The sequence below is a fragment of the Penaeus monodon genome, unplaced genomic scaffold (assembly GCF_015228065.2).
Source record: "Penaeus monodon isolate SGIC_2016 unplaced genomic scaffold, NSTDA_Pmon_1 PmonScaffold_790, whole genome shotgun sequence".
NCBI lineage: Eukaryota > Metazoa > Arthropoda > Malacostraca > Decapoda > Penaeidae > Penaeus > Penaeus monodon.
Window position 1 is genome coordinate 22,501 of NW_023663105.1, and position 20,970 is coordinate 43,470.

Sequence of the window (20,970 nt, forward strand, 5' to 3'; positions counted from 1 at the left end):
ATATATATTATAAATATTATATATACATATATAAACTCCACTAACATAACATACACCACACACACACACACAAACACACCACACACACACACACACACACACACATATATAGATAGATATAATATATTATATATATTATATATATATATAATAATATGTATATGTAATTATAGTATATATATATATATATATCTATATATATATATATTATATATATATATTATATATATGATATATATATATATGTATATATATGGTGTTGGACATGTGAAAATTGTAGTAAGTCGTATACCACATACATCATTCGTATGTGCAACACATAGATTCATATATAAAAATAAATAAATTAATTAATTAATTGATATATATATATATATATATATATATATATATAAATATATATATGATATTATATATATATGTCGTGTGTGTGTGTGTGTGTGTGGGTGTGTGTGTGTGTGTGGTGTGTGTGTGTGTGTGTGTGGGTGTTTGTGTCTTGGTGTGTGTGTATTTATTCAACAGGCCCATCATTCCACTGCAGGGGCTACGACTTCTTCAAACATTTTGAAAGTCATTTGGACAGTACCGCCTTACCTGACCTGGATGCCCTTCTAATCAACCCTGGTTCAGCGCGCTACCACTTTGAGCCACGCGGCGACTTCCCCTAATCACTTGCTGCGTTCCGTTGGAAAATACGTAATACTTTTGTGCGCTACGGGACCGCTCAGATGAAAACACTAGCACACACGAGCTTTTAATTTTGTTTGAACACATTAAGTATGGTTTTTATTTGTGCTAGTATTTGAACAGTCATTTTTTATCTTGCATTTAAATTTTTCCATTAATAATAAAAGTAAATAGGCCTGAAACGTGGAATCATGCTCTCATGTTCTTTCACATTTATTTATTTCATAGCGGAAATGTAAGGTTTTTTTTTCAAAAATTACCCTTGGTTTCAATTGATCTTAAAAGTTCATATGGCAGAATCTATGCCTACGAAAAATATTCCTTGTCTGTCAACTTAAAAATTTTACCTGTGATTGAAAACAACTGTAGCGTCGTGCTAGTCGGTGCCTCTCGAGACCGTAGTGTTGTGCACCCCTCTCAACGAAAAATGCAGGCCGTTTCAGTGAAATTGTGCGCTTTCGTAGCATACGAAGTGCCGACGGAAGGCAGGGCTGCGTTTGACCCTCAAGGCGATATACCATTTCTCGATGTAAGGCCAAGCTCAAGCCAGCAGGTCGGGCGCTGGCCTTTTACACACTGCCGCGGCGGGGAATTGACCTTGGATCACGGGGCGTCAGAGATTAGGCTTTAACCACGGGTCATCGCCAGGAGATAGATAGATAGATAGATAGATAGATAGATAGATAGAGAGAGTGTGCGGTGTTTACAACAGGAAAGAAGAGGACATCACAGCGGGAGCTATAACAACCACTTCGATGAGTAGTAAAAATGTACAGGTTCCTGCGCGGCGGGTATTCCACTGCCGCATTCGATCATTCTTCATATTATCAGTTAGGACTTTTTTCAGCACTTGTCACAAAGAATTTTATTAAATATTAATTTTTGCATTACTAGTGATGATAGACTTTAAAATTTGGGACAAAAAAAAAACGTAGAATTCAGAAATTAAGCAACCTATTCCTCCACTTCTTTTAAAACAAATTTGAAGGGAAGAACAATAATGAAATTTTTGAGAATAATGAAAAGTCATTCAATTAACACTTTTTTATTTTTCTCTACTTAATTGACCAAATAACATAATTTAGAGAATCATGGGGCAGTCATTCAGCTTAACAATTTATATTTTCTTTACTCATTAGCCAAATGAAAGAGACTAATTTTGCGAAAACACGACAGCACTCACTTTAACATTTTGTTACTCATAAGCCAAATATGAAACGACACGCAGGATGGAAAAGCACCCAGTCGATAGCTCAACTGCCGGGTCGAATAAGAGGGTGTAGCATCAAAGACTGGATACCCACCCCACTTGATACCGGCAGAAATCTTCTGTTGAGGCAAAACATAGTAAAGTACGAAACCACCAGCGCGCGCCATATCGTAGAAGCAGAGTTAACAACGTTAAAATAAACTAAAATAAGCCAGTTGCCTTTAACTGTGGACATGAGTATTCTTCTATCGCCAAAGGTTTCGAAACACCTGCGCGGCCGGCTCATTACGATAGTGGTACAGACGGTTTCGAACACCTTACTATATAGATGATATATATATATATATATATATAAATAATATATATATATTATTATTGTATATGTAATATGTGTTAAAATTATTTTCAACTTATACTACAATATATATATTATATATATATATAAGATTATATTATATATATATTTATTATATATAGGTTTTGCTACCCGGAAAGACTTCATACCTGTCTGAAAGTTAGGGGCAAGTTGGAATAAACAGATAAAATGCTTGGTTAAAATTAAGGAAAGTGTGCTCAATGTATATTTTTATGCCCCCAATGGACGATTGGCTGGAACCTTACTTATAATAAAAACAAGTGACTCTTTATGAATTTACCTCGAAGTTTCCCAGATAGCCACCAATACATTGCGCTACAATTGTGGGAAGGGTTTTTTCAAACAAAAAGTACTGTGAAGAAAGAGGATAAGACAAATCCATCGGTACCACTGCCCATAGTGAGCCATGACGCACAAGTATTCGGGACATTTATCAAACCTAGCCTTGCATATCTGGTATCTGGTTAGTATGGAAGAAGATGCGGTTTCCTAGATTTTTTTTTCTTTATAGAAATTAATAAAAGAATAAAGAAGTTCATTACCATGCAATTCTTACTTTAAAGAACGTTTCCTCAAACACCGCCGCTATTCATTTGCCCCGAACTGTGGTAATTGTGAAAACTGAGGGAGTCAGGACGAGTTCCCTGTGAACCCCGAAGGCTCATGGTGAACGAAATGGTCCGCTGTAGTCCAGGAAAGAAGCTGCTGTTACTGGCACCACTGAGATCGCCAGTGCAAGTCCTCCAGATCGACCGGAGTCGTTGGTCGTCTGGTCCGTGAGGGCGTGGATGTGCTCGTTCCCGAGCCAAAACTCTCCTTTGCAATGTCCCCGAAGCTCGTGCGTATTCGTCCCACGTGCGGTGGAAGTCGATTCCCGGCGTGATGTGGAGGGCGTCTTCTGGATGCCGCCCAACCCGCCCTTGTCCCGTGTCCATGTCGACAGTACCCGTTAAACGGGGTCCAGGCAGTCCGTGTAGGGATATATAGTTGTACACGCCGCTTTGTGATTGCGTGGTTGTATACATCTGCAGTTTCCTGCAAAGGCATACATTCTTAAAAATGATAGAGATTACAATTGCGAATATTCACAAGCGGGACTCTCGTTTGTGTTTACACTATTTATTACAAGCCATTAATAATATGAACACGGAAAAATACCCAAAATACATATTTGCACCGGAACAGGGATCCAGTTCTTGGCTCTAGAATTTCAAGAGCAGAAAGCCCGTTTTTTATCAGATGAGGATCCTTGACCCGGAGAAAGAAATACTAGCCCGCTTGAGGGTTCAGAGGGTGTAAACAGGACTCTGCATTCACGACAGGCTCACCAGTTTCTGGAAATCAACATACAGCATTGTCCTCGTAGGATGGCGAGTCACCAGGCGAGCTTCGACGTCAAGAATCCCCAATAGTATCGTCCTGTCGTACATGCACCCGAACCGAGCAAACCTTCTTCGAAACACCCAAATGAGCCCTCCACGTCGGGCTGGTCTCGAGCCCGGAAACAAAACAGTGCGTGACGATTCTGAACTGATTTAACTTTCACTGCGTTGTCACTGCTCGAACCGTCGCTATTGGACGAAGCAGTGTGCGCGGGAAGGATCCGGACGAAGGTCGTGAACCAGGAGTGTAAGCATGTGTCGAAGCTGAGGGCAGAGGGGTCGTCAAAGCCTGGCCAGGCTTTCGGGACACTTCGCCTTGAACAAGTACACTCCGAAGCTGGAAATGTAGAGATGATTGTTTCGTTTCAAATGTATTTCGATATCACCCTAAAATCCTTTCGATATTCGCTAGAAATGGTAGGTAAATGCGAAAACAATGTGTCAGTTGTGGTGCAAAACAAGTAACGCATAATTTTTTTCCAGATTTAATTAAAGAATGTATAGTCGTGTATAATGGACCTCACAGTAAAAAGTATTCATGCTAAAATACAGATCAACAGTTTACACCTTGCCTTAATGCAAAAAGGTTTAGCTTAATCTTATAATACTGATAACATGTTTGCGCTGCTGAGATTACTATTGATTATATGATTGCTATTAACCAATCAAGTGACCGCTGGTTGAAAAATATGTACCATTGATCGGTGTAAAGCATCTTAGCTGTTGAGGACATTAAATTTATTAGGATATTAAGATTGGCAATGTCTGTTCTTTGCGTTTTATGTAAGCATTAAATTGAAAACATTCAAATACACGTGGCAAATATGATTAGACTTTTTAAAATGCGTTTATTTAACAACAGGGTTTATAGTTGATTTGAATGCAATAGTGTTGCCCAGATAAAAGCCTAGCACGATAACCTTAGGGAGCCGTGAATTTATTCGGCCAACGGTGCAGTTACAATTAATAATCATAACTGCTATTTATACATGGCAATCAGTTGAGAACCTAAGTAAGACCTTTAATACCCCTACCAGACTGAAGGCGAGGTGGCAGCACTTGTGGGCGTCACACCGTTGGAAGCAAGCATACCGAGGACGCCTGTTTGTTTTAGTGTTGCCAGACGCGAGGACTCGCAGGTCCGACGGGGAAGGAGGGTGTTACCTGCGGTCAGAATTTAGCCAGGGTTAGAGCTGTTCCGCGTGCTCGACGGAATTTCTAGCAGGAGGAAATCAGGTAGATAAGAAGACCTATACACACGGTAACACGGGGGACATTTACCCTTAACTTGAAGGATACCTATAACATACATATAACAGGGATTGTGGCAGTGACCCGTTACTGCATTCTATGTGATTCCACTCTTAAGGTACTAATCCCATGTTAGACCAATCGAACCCATGTGAAAAAGGGTAATTAAGCGCAGTTTAAGGTTAGAAAAACTATGGTTCTTAAACCTATTGGCATTTGACATCGTTACCTCCGGGTAGTATTGAGATAGACCATTTTTATTTCGACCCCATGTAATAAGAAAAAGGAAGAAAATTGGAATTGTTAATTCTATTTGTAATAAAATTTGATCTCCTTTTTATATGATTAAGATCACTAGTTTATTTAATTCTGGATCATTATGAAAGCATTAGATAGTTAATACATGGTATCTTGCACGGCGTGATTTATATTGTTATTCAAAAAAGTGTCTTCCATAACCCCACAGAAATACACCCAGTTGGAGAACTGTGTGTCTGCTTTTAATCTGTTTATCTAAAACCATTATCTATTTATTTATCTGTCATCGTTTTTCTATCTGTTTATTTATTTACTGTCTATCATAGGTATGTGTGTGTGAATGAGTGAGTGAGTGAGGAGTGAGTGTGATGTGAGTGAGTGAGTGTGTGTGTGTGCATGTACTTGTGCGAGTAAGCATGCATATGCGTGTACATGTGCGTTTCCCCACTCAAATAAGCACGGCAATAGACATCATCAGAATAAGCAAAGGTAATCATCCCCTATCTATAAAACACCTGGAAAAACCTAAGGTAATGAGGAGCGGACCTGTGGACTCACCTGGACGGAACTGCGCGTCGACACAGCCACCACCGGCGTTGAGGCCAGGGAGCGGCGGCGAGCAATGCAAAGCCGCGTGCATCGCGACCGTTCTGAAAGGAGGGTTGCACGCGTCTGCAACAGGCAGCAGATGATGTATGTGTATTTTTGAAAGTTCGAAGAAACACACACATACGCGTGCGCGCATGGTACACACACACACAAACACACACACACACACACTCACTCGCTCACACACACATGCCCGTAACGCGCGCGCACACACACATAAACACACACACACACACACATGGACATGCGCCCGCCCCACGTATGTACATACCGCACAAACGCACACGCACTCACACTCACTCACACACACAGATAGGGATGTAGATAGGATAGGGTATACAGAAATTTAAAACAAAATTTTTTAGATAGATGGGATAGGTAGGCGAGAGAGGATAGATAAGCAGAAAGAGTTGGATAAAAAGGAGACAAAGAAAAATTAAAGAGAGAGAGAGAGAGAGAATCAGACAGAGAATGAGACAAATAGAGAATAAAAAGAATGAGAAGAGTGAGCAGAAAAAAATGAAACAAAAAAGAGGAATAAGAAAGAAACAGAGGCAGATAGATTGAGATATAGATAGAAAGAGAGGGAAGAAGAGAAAATGAGACAAATAGAGAATAAAAAAGAATAGAGAAGTGAGGACAGAATGAAACAAAAAAAGAAAATGAAAGATATAGAGATAGATAGAAAATAGAGATGGATTAGAGATATAGAGATAGATAAGATAGATAGAGAGGAAACGAGGAGAAAGAAATGCGAACAAGAGAGAGATCGAGCGAGAGAGAGGCAGACAGGACAGAGCTAAACACACGAATGAGAGATCACAGGGAAAACACCACCTTTTCAGGAGAAGACGCGACTCTGGACTGGCTGGTCGAAAGTCGAAACAGCCGTGTCGAGGCGCGTCTAAATAATCGCTGTTTTTTATTTTGGCAACCGTTGTACGCACCTTCATACATAGCAACATGAACAATGTGCATGAAAGGGGATGAATAAACACTCGACGCGCCAACCACATCCAACATGAGAAGCAGGCGTTGATAGTCCGGAGGTTTTTCGGTTCTTCGTGAAAACTCTTGCGTTTATAGAGGGAAACTTCCACCATTTTTTCCCTCTCTGCAAAAATTTCTTCGATCATGTATGTTATGCAAATATCTTAGGTTCATAATTTCTTCATTTATTAGGGTCAAATGAATTGCATTGTATATCTGTGTTCTTAAACTGTTTAGCTCGTCACTTGATGAATGGGCCTCCCTACACTGCCTGCCTTCAAAGTATCAGAGACGTAATTATAGATTGATAAAAAGTGTAATGTTGGGAGGAAGCAAAAAATCGTACTCCGAAATTGAGTCGAATAGTATCCAATCGGTCGATCGGACACAGCCTCGAATAGCCGTGAGATTATATCTGTACAAAAGCAAAATTCCACAATAATCTCACCGGTTACTGTTCTTCTTTGATCTATCTGCCTCTCAAAATCTTCGTAGTTAGGTATACCATATGGTTATCTGTCTCTGATTCACTTCGTCCACAAGAGAGTAAATAATTTTCGAAGTGAACCTATCTCAGAACGGAGAGGTGTGTGTTTGTTTTCGTTGGTCAAAACGGAATTGCTTGTCTGGATAATCTTTCAACATTTTCATGTGGCGTTTTTTCGTGAAATATAATCACATTATTTACCGACTTACAAACTGAGTGGAAGAAGTGGATACCATTTCTAGGGGCGAAGCTTACCTTGCCAGTCTCACCAACGTGAACAGCACTACGTGACCAAGGACACACAACTCGAATCACCTCAACTTCCCTTTATCTCTTTCCCCCATCCAGCCTTGTAACTCTTTCGTCACAGTAATGAACACAGCGTTAAACAACCTTTAGCACAAACACACCCTTTCCAGAATCCCTCGCTCACCCCCCACCCCCCACCTCCTATTCACTTTGACCTCAACATCCTACGCGTCCTTGCAAACCTTGATTACCTCCCCCCCCCCTCTCTCCTCTCACTCCTTCCCTTAACTATTGACTCAACAAACCGACATCCATGATACGTAATGGGACATTGTTGACATTCAGACCACAGACTCTGCGGCAAATCTCCCTCCCCCTTTATAGTTGGCAGTGATACGTAGGAGACAAACCGACTGAATGGGGAGGGTGTCCTCATCGCAACCAAACATGACTTAGTGTAGACATAGGCCAGACAGACAGTTGAGATCACCTGGATCCAACTACATATTTTCTACTTGTAAAATTACTCTTGTTCGCCGCTTTCTACAGACCTCCTTCTTCTAACACAGAACTATTTTACAGAACCTACTCCATCTTCACTAGCATTCACTACCAGACAAACCACATTTGGATCGCAGGTGATTTAAGTCTTCGGCATCGACCTCTACATCCCCTTTTGACCCCATTTACACAGACGTCCAAACCCACCAATATCCCCCACACGAACAGGCGCAGATACGCGGCACCTCCAATTACATCATAAATACATTTTGCACGCTCGCCAAACAGTAACTTCAGCACAACACGCTAGATATCTCCTCACAGCCACACACTCCACATAACAAACACGGGCTTGTTCCAGGACTAAGGACACGGACATCGTTCTGTTGTCACATAACCCCCGACCGACAGACAGAAACGCAGGACGTGGGGCCTATTTTGCTCTACTCTAGAGGGATACAGACTCCATGACGATACATGACGACTTACAGAGGCAAATTCCTACCTCCTGACCCTACTACCGGGAACTCCTGATGAAAAAACTGTATAGCCTGAAACACTTCATACACACTTTCATTAAAAATTACATCTCCACAGAAAAACACCTTATAGTAGGGTACACACTCCCGGTTCTCCAGAGGTCTATGCAGACGACATCGAAGAAAATAGGTTCTACATCGGCGCAATCATACAACACACTGGAACTGGGACAATTTCAAATCTAAAAAAAAAAACATCAGTAAATATCTCACAGACAACGTAAGATACAGCCCTAAAAATTTCTTTAAAATTCTTCCAAGACGCGCAGGACAGGACACCAAGACATAAGCTGCTCTTAAAGACCACAAACGGCACTTTATCACCATACAGAACACAAAGCCATCTATTCAATACACCGTTCCACTTGCCTTCACACAAGGAAAACCCCATTACACCGAACATGCCCCCCCAAAAAAAAAACACTCATCCTGATTCTAGAACAGAACAGACGGAATATAAAAACTATTAGAGGCACTGGACACAAACAAAGCAAGTGGACCCGAACAAAAATCTATGCCCCCGCATCATATTCCAAATTCATATTCACACAATCCCTCAGAACATTTCCCAACACACAATCATCTAGGAATCACACTACAACAACCAAACACGAAGTTTAACACACACATAGAACAACATACAATATAAAGCAACAGAAACACTGGGTTTCCTGAGGAAGAAACCTACACGGGCTGTAACAATACATAAACACTGGAGTATTGTGCAGCAGGAGTGGGGATCATACACACAGGGACAAATATTAATAATTAGAAAAAAATAAACACTGAGCACGTCCAGGTTCATCAATACACTAAAACTCCTAGCATTACAACAGTATCAAACAACAACTACACAGGATACCCTCACAATACGCAGAAGCACACAAGATTAACAATCATGGTTCAAAAATCACAAACCATCAAATTGACAAAATAAACAAGATTAATTACATCACGCAAATACAACCAATACACGCAACGCCATGGACCAGAAATAAGTAAACATACCAAGGCCATACAGATTTTTACAAACACTCTTTCCACGCAAAAAAATCGTATGGAATATGCTGTCACAGCACATAAATACACGCAACAAAGCAGAACTATTTTACCAGCTTACACTTGCCTACACCTGAGGACCATACGTAAAACCACTAAGCTTGATACCCCCCACCCCCTAACTACCAACCGTGCGCCCGACATACGCGTGTAGATGCGTATATCATATGTTAAATTTGGCGCTCAACCACTTACCATATGAGATTGAGAAGTGCCTTAAAAAAAAAAAACAAAAAAAAAAACAAAAAAAAATATATATATATATATATAGATATATAATATATATAAATATATATATAAATCTATATATATAAATATATATATATATACTATATATATACGTTTTAACAAATATAACTTACGTCCTACAAATAGGATTATCTGACGAATATTTTCAATTTACAATATTCACCAACATTTATATATTTAATAATTTTCCTTCTTTTATTGCCTTATATAAGCGGACCTCATTCACATTTCTATGATCCCTTTCTTACATACTGTGGATATGAACTTAAGAGAGCCGGAAGGGCGGTCACCATCTCTTCGGTGCGATGACTAAGATTTTCGATCCACCATGTTAAACAACTGTCATTTGGGTACCCGCGTAACTTAATGATCTGTGATAGGAGAGAGTATGCATCTAAATCAGCAAAAAGATAGATCAATACTTGGTTTAGGATGGGAGCTTTTACATCCAGAAACGCATTGACTAGAAGCATATTAAACAGCCACCAGCCATAACAGATCCGTTTGTCCTGATCAGGGATTTGAATATCTAAATCCCGTTGTCTACAAATCTCGGTTCCCCCGCCCGTCTTGTCTGACCAAGGATCCCCTAAAAGACTTTCCCGGCCATTGAGGGCTACCGAGATTAAAAATCCCTGCCATACAGCAACACAGAGCAAAACCGCTGTGTTGGTGTTTCTTTCTCCGGCTACAATTTTTTAGGGGGATATGATATCGAAGCTACTGTAACTTCTAGGAAGCTTATTACTTGGATATATAGGTCTTATATATCACATAGGTAAAATGATTCGTAGAAATAAAGTTAATATATATATATATATATATATATATATATATATATACATATATTATAATACATAACATATATATATATATATATATATATATAGTATATATTATATATATATATATAAATAATATAATATACACACACACCACACCACCACACAACACACACACACCACACACACATATATATATATATATATATAATATGTGTGTGTGTGTGTGGTGTATGTGGTGTGTAGTGTGTGTTGTGTGTAATATATATAATAATAATATATATATATATATATATATTATATATATATATATATATATATATATATATATATATATATGTATGATATAATATATTATATATAATATATAATATATTATATATAATATATATAATAAACTTATTTCTACGACGCCAGTTTACCTATGTGATAAATTAAGGACCTATCTATCAAGTAATAAGCTTCCTAGAAGTTACAGTAGTTCGATATCATATCCCCCCCTGTAGAGGGAAAAGAAACACAACACAGCGGTTTTCGCTCTGTGTTGCTGTATGCAGGGAATTTTTATCTCGGTAGCCCTCGTGGCCGGGGAAAGTCTTTTAGGGGATTCCTTGGTCAGACAAGAAAGGTCGGGGAACCCAGAGAATTTGTAGACCAAGTGATTTAAATTCAAATCCCCTGATAAGACAAACGGATCTTGGTATGGTGGTGGCTGTTTAATATTGCTTCTAGTCAATGCGTTTCTCGGAGTAAAAGCTCCCATCCAAACAAGTATTGATCTATCTTTTGCTGATTTAGATGCATACTCTCCTAACTACAGGATCATAAGGTTTACGCTGGGGACACCAAATGACAGTTTTAAAATGGGATCGAAAAATCTTAGTCATCCACGAAGAAGATGGACCGCCCTTCCTTCTCTTAATTCATATCCACAGTAATGTAAGAAAGGGATCATAGAATGTGAATGAGGGTCCCGTCTTATATAAGCAATAAAAAGGGAAGGAAAAATTATGAATATATAAAATGTTGGTGAATATGTAATTGGAAAATATTTCGTCCGCTAAAATACTATTTGTAGGACGAAAAGTATCTATTTGTTAAAACGTAATATATCTATATATAATATATATATATATATTATATATTTATATATCTATATATATATAGATTAATCTTATATATATATATTTTTTTTTTTTGTTTTTTTTTTTTTTTTTTTTTTTAAGGAACTTATCAAATCTCAATAGTGGTGAAGTGTTGGAGCGCCAAATTTAACATATGATATCGCATATCACGCGTATGTTCGGGCGAGGTTGGTAGTTAGGGGGTGGGGGCGTATCTAAAGCTTTAGGTGTTTTACGTATGCGTCCTCAGGTGTTACAAGTGTAAGCTGGTAAACTGTGTATGCTTTGTTTGCGTTGTAATTTGTGCTGTGAACAGAATATTCCAGTCACGAATTTTTTGCGTGGAAAGGAAGTGTTTGTTAAAAAACTGTATTGGCTTGGTATGTTACGTATTTGGTCATGGCGTTGCGTGCGGTATGGTTGTATTTGGCGTATGATTGTAATATTAATCTTGTTTATTTATGCAATTTGATGATTTGTGATTTGAACATGATTGTTAATCTGTGTGCTTGTCTGCCGTATTGTGAGGGTATCCATGTGTAGTGTTGTTTGATACGTGTTGTAATGCTAGGGAGTTTAGTGTAATTGATGAAACCTGGCTGCTCAGGTGTTATTTTTTTCTAATTTATTAATATTGTCTGTGTGTATGAGTCCCACTCTGCTGCACAATACTCCCGTGTTTAGTGTCTTGTATACAGCCGTGTGGTTCTTCCTCAGGAACCCTCAGTGTTCTGTTGACTTATATTGTATATGTTGTCTATGTGTGTGTTAAATTCGGTTGGTGTTGTAGTGTGATTCCTAGAGAGATTGTGTGTTGGGGAAAATGTTTGAGGAGATTGTGTGATTATGATTTGGAATATGATGACGGGGCATAGATTTTGTGGGTCACTTGCTTGTTTGTGTCAAGTGCATCTAATAGTTTTTTATTATTCCGTCGTTCTGTTCTAGAAATCAGGATGAGTGTTTTTTTGGGGGGGCAGTTCGTGTAATGGGGTTTTCTTGTGTGAAGGCAAAGTGGAACGGTGTATTGAATAGATGAGCTTTGTGTTCTGGTATGGTGATAAAATGCGTTGTGGTCTTTAAGAGCAGCTATGTCAGTGGGTCCTGTCGGCGCGTATTTGAAGAATTTTAAAGAAATTTTTTAGGGCTGTATCTTACGTGTTGTGGAGATATTTACTGATTGTTTTTTTTTAAGATTTGAAATTGTCCCAGTTCCAGGTGTGTTGTTGATGGCGCGAATGTTAGAACCCTATTCTTCGCGTCGTCTGCAGAGACCTCTGGAGAACCAGGTGAGTGTGTGTACCTACTAGAAGGTGTTTTTCTGTTGGAAATGTAATTTTTTAATGAAAGTGTGTATGAAGTGTTTCAATGCTATTAACAGTTTTCATCAGCGGAGGTCTGGTAGTAGGGGTCAGGAGGTAGGAATTTGCCTCTGTAAAGTCGTCATTGTATCGTCATGGAGTCTCGTATCGCCTCAGAGTAGAGCAAAATAGGCCCACGTCTGCGTTTCTGTCTAGTCGGTCGGGGGTTTGTGACAACTAAAGAACGATGTCGTGGTCACTTAGTCATGAACAACCCCCGGTGTTTGTTATGTGGAGTGTCTTTGCTTGTGAGGAAAGATATCTAGCGTGTTGTTCTGAGTACTGTTTTGCGAGCGTGCGATGTATTTATGATGTCAATGGAGGTGTGCCGCGTATCTGGCGCCTGTTCGCTGTGGGGGATATTGGGGTTGGGACGTCGTGTCAAATGGGTCAAAAGGGGATTGTACGAGGTCGATGACAGAGACGTTTAAAATCAACCGCGATCAAATGTGTTTGTCTGGAGTGATGCGATAGTGAGAGTATTGTGAGAGGTTCTGTAAAATATTCTGTGTTAGAGAAGGAGGCTGTAGAAAGCGGCGCCGAAACAAGAGTAATTTACAACGTAGAAATATGTAGTTGGTCCAAGGTGATTCACGGTCGGTCTGGCTAGTCTAAAAACTAAGTCAGGTTTGGTGGCGATGAGGACACCTCTCCCCATGTCAGTCGGTTTGTCTCTACGTTTATCACTGCCATACTATAAGGCGAGGAGTAGGGAAGGATTTCCGCAGACCAGAAGTCTGTGTCTGATGTCAACCTGGTCCCAGTTAAATCATCATGAGTGTCCTTGTTGTATGAGTCAATTAAGTAAGGGAAGGAGTGATTAGAGAAGAGAGGAGGGGGGGGGGGAGGTAATCTAAAGGTTGCAAGGAAGCGTCAGGGATGTTGAGGTCAAAGGAATAGGATGGTGGGGGGTTGGGGGGGGAGCGAGGGATTCATGGAAAGTGGGTGTTGTGCGAAAGGGTTGTTTAAGACTGTGTTCATTAAGGGTGACGAAAGAGTTAAAAGGCTGGATGGGGGGGAAAGAGAGAAAGAGGAAGTTTGTTAGAGGTGTTACTAGTTGGCCTTGGTCACAGTAGTTCTGCTCACGTGGTTGAGGAACTGGCCAAACGGAAGCTTCGCCCCGAGAAATGAGATCCCACTTTTCACCTCAGTATGTTGTAATTTTTTTTGTCGGTAATAATGTGATTAAATATTTCACGAAAAAAAAACGCCCCACATTAAATGTTGAAGATTATCCAGACAAGCATTAATTTGACCAACGAAAACAAAACACACACCTACTTCCCGCATGCTGAAGATAGGTTCACTTCGAAAATATTTACTCTCTTGTGGACGAAGTGGGAATCAGAGAGAGATAAACCATTATGGTTATATCCTACTACGAAATATTTGAGAGCAGATAGAATAAAAGAGAACAGTAACCGGTGAGATTAGTATGGAATTTGCTTTTGTACAGAGATATACGGCTCGAGGCTGTGTCTTACGGACGGCACATTGGATACTATTCGACTCAATTCGTGCATTACAGATTTGCTTCTCCCAAACATTACACTTTTTTATCCAATCTATAATACGTCTCGATACTTTGAAGCACGGGACCCAGTTGGAGGGAGGACCATTTCATCAAGTGACGAGCTAAACTCAGTTTAAGAAACACAGACCTATACAATGCAATTCATCTTGACCCTAATAAAGAACAGAAATTAGGACCTAAGATATTTGCATAAACATACAGTTGTGAACGAGAAATTTTTTGGCCAAACCTGTTAATCCCTGATGCACGAGAGGAAAAAAAAAAATGGTTGGAAGTTCCCTTGCTAATAAACGCTACAAGAGTTTCACGAAGACCGAAAAAAACCTACGGACTATCAACAGCCCTGCTTCTACCATGTTGAGCATGGTTGTGGCGGCGTCGAGTGTTTTTCATCCCCTTCATGCAATTGCATGTTGCTATGTATGAAAGGGCGTATCAACGGGTTGCCAAAATAAAAAAACAGCGATTATTTAGACGCGCATCGACACGGCTGTTCGACTTTCGACCAGCCAGTCCAGCGTCGGGTCTTCTTCCTGAAAAGGTGGGTTTTCCTGTGATCCTATCATGTGTGTTTAAGCTCTGTCTGTCTGCCTCTCTCTTTTCGCTCGCCGTCTCTCTCTGTTCTCCTTGCTTTCTCCCTCGTTTCCCTCTATCTATCTATCTATCTCTATATCCTATCCATCTCTATATTGCATCCTATCTCTAATCTTTCATTTTCTTTTTGTTTCATTCTGCTCACTCTCTCATTCTTTTTTATTCTCTATTTGTCTCATTTTTCTCTCTCTCTCTCTCGTCTATCTATCTTCAAATCTATCTGCCTCGGTTTCTTTCATTCTTTTTTGTTTATTTTTATGCCTCACTCTCTCATTCTTTTTATTCTTATTTGTCTCATTCTCTGTCTGATTCTCTCTCTCTATATTCTCTAAGTTTCTTTGTCTCCTTTTTATCCAACTCTTTCTGCTTAATCTATCCCTCTCCCTCTACCTATCAATAATCTATTTATCTCGTATTACCTATCTATCTACATCTATCTGGTGTGTGATGATTGTGAGTGCGTGTGGTGTGTGCGTATGTACATCGTGGGCGGGCGCATGTCAATGTGTGTGTGTGTGTGTGTTATGTGTGTGTGCCGGCGCGTACGTGCCTGTGTGTGTGAGCGATGTGAGTGTGCACTTCCCTACCTAGTGGTGTGTAGTGTGTGTGTGTGGTACGCATGCCGCGCACGGTATGTTGTGTGTTTCTTCGAATTTCAAAAATACACATAAATCATCGATGCCTCGTGACGACTCGTGCACCCTCCTTTCAGAAACGGTCGCGATTTGCACGCGGCTTTGCATGCCGCCGCACCGCCGTCCCTGGCCGCAACGCCGGTGGTGGCTGTGTCGACGCGCAGGTTCCGTCAGGGAGTCCACAGGTTCGTACTCATTACCTTAGGTTTCCAGGTGTTTAAGATAGGGGTGATTACTTTGGGGCCCCTTATTCTGATGATGTCTAATTGCGTGCTTATTTGGAGTGGAAACGCACAGTAACGCAATGCACATGCTTTTACTCGCACAAGCCATGCACACACACACACTCACTCACTCACTCACACTCACCTCACTCACTCACTCACTTCATTCACACCACAACATTACATATGATAGACAGATAAATAAATAAACAGATAGGAACAACAGATAGACAGATAAATAAATAGAATATGGTCTAGATAAAACAGATAAAACAGCCCAGACACAACAGTTCTCCAACTGGTTGTAATTTCTGTGGGGTTATGGAAGACACTTTTGAATAACAATAAAAAATCACGCCCGTAGCCCAGATACAATTTAAACTAGCTAATGAATTTCATAAATGATCCAGAATTAAAAAACTATTGTCTTATCAATAATAAAAAAAGGAGATCAAAATTTATTACAAATAGGAATTAAACAATTCCAATTTTCTTCTTTTTCTATTACATGGGGGTCGAAATAAAAATGGTCATTCAATACTACGGAGGTAACGATGTCAAATGCCAAAGAGTTAGAAAGAACCATAGTCAACCTAACTGCGCTAATACCCTATTTTCACATGGGTTTCGATTCGTCTAACATGGGATTATTACTATAATGTTGGATCCACATAGATGACAGATAAAAGGGTCCACTGCACATCATGTTTATATGTATGTATGTTATCCTTAACAAGTTAAGGGTAAATGTTTTTTTTTCACCCTGTTACGTGTGTATTGGTATTCTTATCAGTACCGAATTTTCCTCCCTGCTGAAATTCCGTCCGCAGCCACGCGAACAGCTCTAAAACACCTGGCTAAATTCTTGACGCAGGTAACCCCCACCTCTTCCCCGTCCTCGACTCGAGTCCCGCGTTCTGGCAAACACTAAAACAAACAGGCGTCCTGGGTATGCTTGCGTCCAACGGTTAACGCCACAAGGCTGCCACCTCGCCTGTCAGTCTGGTAGGGGTATTAAAGGTCTTACTTAGGTTCTCAATGATTGCCATGTATAATAAGCAGTGTATAGATATTAATTGTAACTGCACCGTGGCCGATAATTCACAGGCTCCTAAGGTATCGTTGCTAGGATTGTATTCTGGCAACATAGTTGCATTCAAATACAACGGATAAACCTGTTGTTTAAATAAACAGCATTTAAAAAAGTTTAAATAATCTTTGCCACGTGTTATTTGAATGTTTCAATTTAAATGCTTACATAACTACGCAAAAGAAACAGACATTGACAATATCAATATTCCTAAATGAAAGTTAATGTCCCACAGCTAAATGCTACACCGAATAAAATGGTACATAGTTATCAACCAGCGTCAGTTGATTGGTTAATAGCTCATATAATCAATAGTTATCTCAGCAGCGCAAACCAGTGTTATCAGTATAAAAGAAATTATATAAACATTTTGCATTATGCAAGGTGTTAACTGTATGATCTGTATTTAGCATGAACTTTTTAAACGTGATGTCCACATACACGACTACATCTTTAAGTAAAATCTGGAAAAAAAAATTATGCGGTTTACTTTGTTTTGCACCAACAAACTGACAATTATTTCGCACATTTACCTACCATTTCCAGTGTGAATATCGAAAGGATTAGGGTTGATATCGAATACATTGAAACAAACAATCATCTCTACATTTTCCCAGCTTCGGAGTGTTACTTGTTCAAGGCGAAAGTGTCAGAAGCCTGGCCCAGGCTTTGCCGACCCCTCTGCCTCAGCTTCGAACATGCTTCACTGCCTGGTTCACGACCTGCGTAGGATCTCCCGTCGCCACGACTGCTTTCGTCTCCACTAGCGACGGTTCGAGCAGTGACAACGACAGGAAAGGTTTACATCAGTAAGAATCTCACGCACTGTTTTGTTTCCGGGCTCGAGACCAGCCCGAGTGGAGGGCTCATTTGGCGTTTCGAAGAAGGTTTTGCCTCAGTTTTCGGGTGCATGTACGACAGGACGATACATTGGAGGATTCTTGGACGTCGAATCTCGCTGGGGGACTCGCCAGTCTACGAGGAGCAATGCTGTATTTGATTCAACAAACTGGTGAGACTGTGCGTGAATGCAGAGGTCCTGTTTACACCATCGAACCCTCAAGCGAGGCAGTAGTATTTCTTCTCGAGAGTCAAGGATCCTCATCTGATAAAAAACTGGCTTTCTGCAGCATTGAAATTCTAGCAGCAAGAACTGGATCCAATGTTCAGTGCAAATAATTGTAGTTGGGTCTTTTTTCGCTGTTGTTCATACTATGTAATGGCTTGTACATAGTATAAAACACAAACGAGAGTCGCTTGTGAATATTCGCAATTGTATAGCTATCATTTTTAAAGAATGTAATGCCTTTGCCCCCCCCCAGAGAAACGCAAGGAGTATACAACCACGGCAATCACAAGAGCGGCGTGTACACGATATATCCCTACACGGACTGCCTGGACCCCGTTAAACGTGTACTGCGACATGGACAGGACAAGGGCGGGTGGGCCGGTCATCCAGAGACGCCGCGACATCCACGCCGAGGATCGACTTCAACCGACGTGGGGACGGAATAAGCACGAGGCTTCGGGGACATTGCAAAAGGAGAGTTTTTTTTGGCCTCGGGAAACGAGCACATCCAGCCCTCAAGGACCAGACGACCAACCGAGCTCCGGGTCGTTCTGAGGACCTTCACTGGCGGATCTCAGTGGCAAGTAAGCAGCTCTTCCTGGACGACAGCGAACCATTTCTTCACCATGAGCCTATCGGGCGTTCACAGGGAACTCGTATCTGACCCCCAGTTATCACAATTTAACCACAGGTTCGGGGCAAATGATAGCGGCGGTGTTGGGAGGAAAACTGTCTTTAAAGTAAGAATGCATGTAATGACTTTCGTTATTCTTTAGTAATTTCTATAAAGCAAAAAAAAATCCAGAACACGCATTTTTCCATTACTACAAATACCAGATATGCAAGGCTATGTTCTGATAAATGTCCCGAATACTTGTGGTCATGGTCTCACGCTGGCAGTGGTACCGATGGATTCGTCTGATCCTCTTTCTTCACAGAACTTTTGTTTGAAAAAAACCCTTACCCACAATGTAGCCCAATTGTAGTGGTGGGTAATCTGGGAAACTTCGATGGTAAATCATAAAGGAAAGTCAATTGTGTTTATTATAGTAAAGGTCAGAAATCGTCCATTGCATAAAAAAATATACATTGAGCACACTTTCCTAATTTTAACCAAGCAAATTTAATTGTTTATCCAAACTTGCCCCCTACTTTCAGAACAGGGATGAAGTCTTTCCGGGTAGCAAAACCCTATATATATATATATATATATATATATATAATATATATATATATATATTATATATATATATATATAATATATATACAATATATACATATATACATAATATATATATAGATTAATATATATATATATATATATATTATATATATATAGAGTAAGGTGTTCGAAACCGTTCGTACCAACTATCGTAATGAGCCGGGGCCGGCGCAGGTGTTCGAAACCTTGGCGATAGAAGATACTCATTCAAAAGTTAAAGGCAACTGGCTTATTTTAGTGTATTTTAACGTTGTATAAACTCTGCTTCTAACAGATATGGCGCCGGCTGGTGGTTCGTACCTGTTACTATGTTTGCCTCAACAGAGATTTCTCCGGGTATCAAGTGGGGTGGGTATCCAAGTCTTTGAATGCTACGACCCTCTTAATTCGGACCGTCAGTTGAAGGCTATCGGACTGGGTGCTTTTCATCATGCGTGTCGTCATATTTGGATATGAGTAAACAAAATGTTTAAAGTGAGTGGTTTTTTGTTCGTGTTTGCAAAAATTCGTGCCTCTTTCATATTTGGCAATGAGTAAAGAAAATAGAAATGTTAAGCTGAATGACTGCCATGAGTCTCTAAATTATTGTTATTGGTCAATTAGAGAGAAAATAAAAAAGTGTAAGTGAATGACTTTCATTCATCTCAAAATTACATTCTTGTTCTTCTTCAAATTTTGTTTTTAAAAGAGTGGAGGAATGATGGTTGCTTAATTTCTGAAAATTCACGTTTTTTTTTTTGTCACAAATTTTAAAAGTCTATTCATCACTAGCTAATGCAAATTATATTTGAATAAAAATTCTTGTGAGCAAGGGCTGAAAAAATCTAACTGATAATATGAAGAATGAATCGAAAATGCGGCAGTGAAAACCCGCCGGCATGAACCTTCTACATTTCTACTCCTCGAAGGGTTGTTTAGCTCCCCTGTGATGTCTCTTATTTCCTGTTGTAAACACCGCACACTCTCTCTATACTATATATTATCTATAATATCATCTATCTAATCTCCTGCGATGCCCGTGGTTAAAGCACTAATCTGACCCCCGTGATACCTAAGGTTCAATGCCCCGCCCCCCCGCGCAGTTGTGAAAGCCCGCGCTCCGACTGCGGCTTGAGCTGGCACTTACATCGAGAAAATGGTATATCGCTTGAGAGGTCAAAACGCAGCCCTGCGTTCGTCGGCCCCTGTAGTGCTACGAAGCGCAACAATTTCACTGAAACGGACTGCATTTTTCGTGGGTGTGCACAACACACTTCGTCTCGAGAGGCCCGTGAGTAGCGTAGCTAAGATTCGGTTAGCAGTAGTTGTTTTCAATAACAGGTAATATAAAGCAAGGAAATTTTTCGGTAGGCTATAGATTCTGCCATATGAACCTTTTAAGATCAATTGAAAACCAAGGGTCATTTTTGACACATATTCAGCTATGCAAATAAATAAATTGAGAAACATTTAGAGAGATGATTCCTGACTTTAAGCCTAGTTACTTTA

The 20,970-nt window shown here is 40.0% G+C and overlaps 2 pseudogenes; one reads left to right on the forward strand and one right to left on the reverse strand.

Annotated features, from left to right (window-relative positions):
* Positions 1-2,845: 2,845 nt before the first annotated feature.
* LOC119571770 lies at positions 2,846-4,370 on the reverse strand (annotated as a pseudogene).
* A 13,035-nt stretch (positions 4,371-17,405) lies between these two features.
* Positions 17,406-20,760, forward strand: LOC119571771 (annotated as a pseudogene).
* Positions 20,761-20,970: the final 210 nt, after the last annotated feature.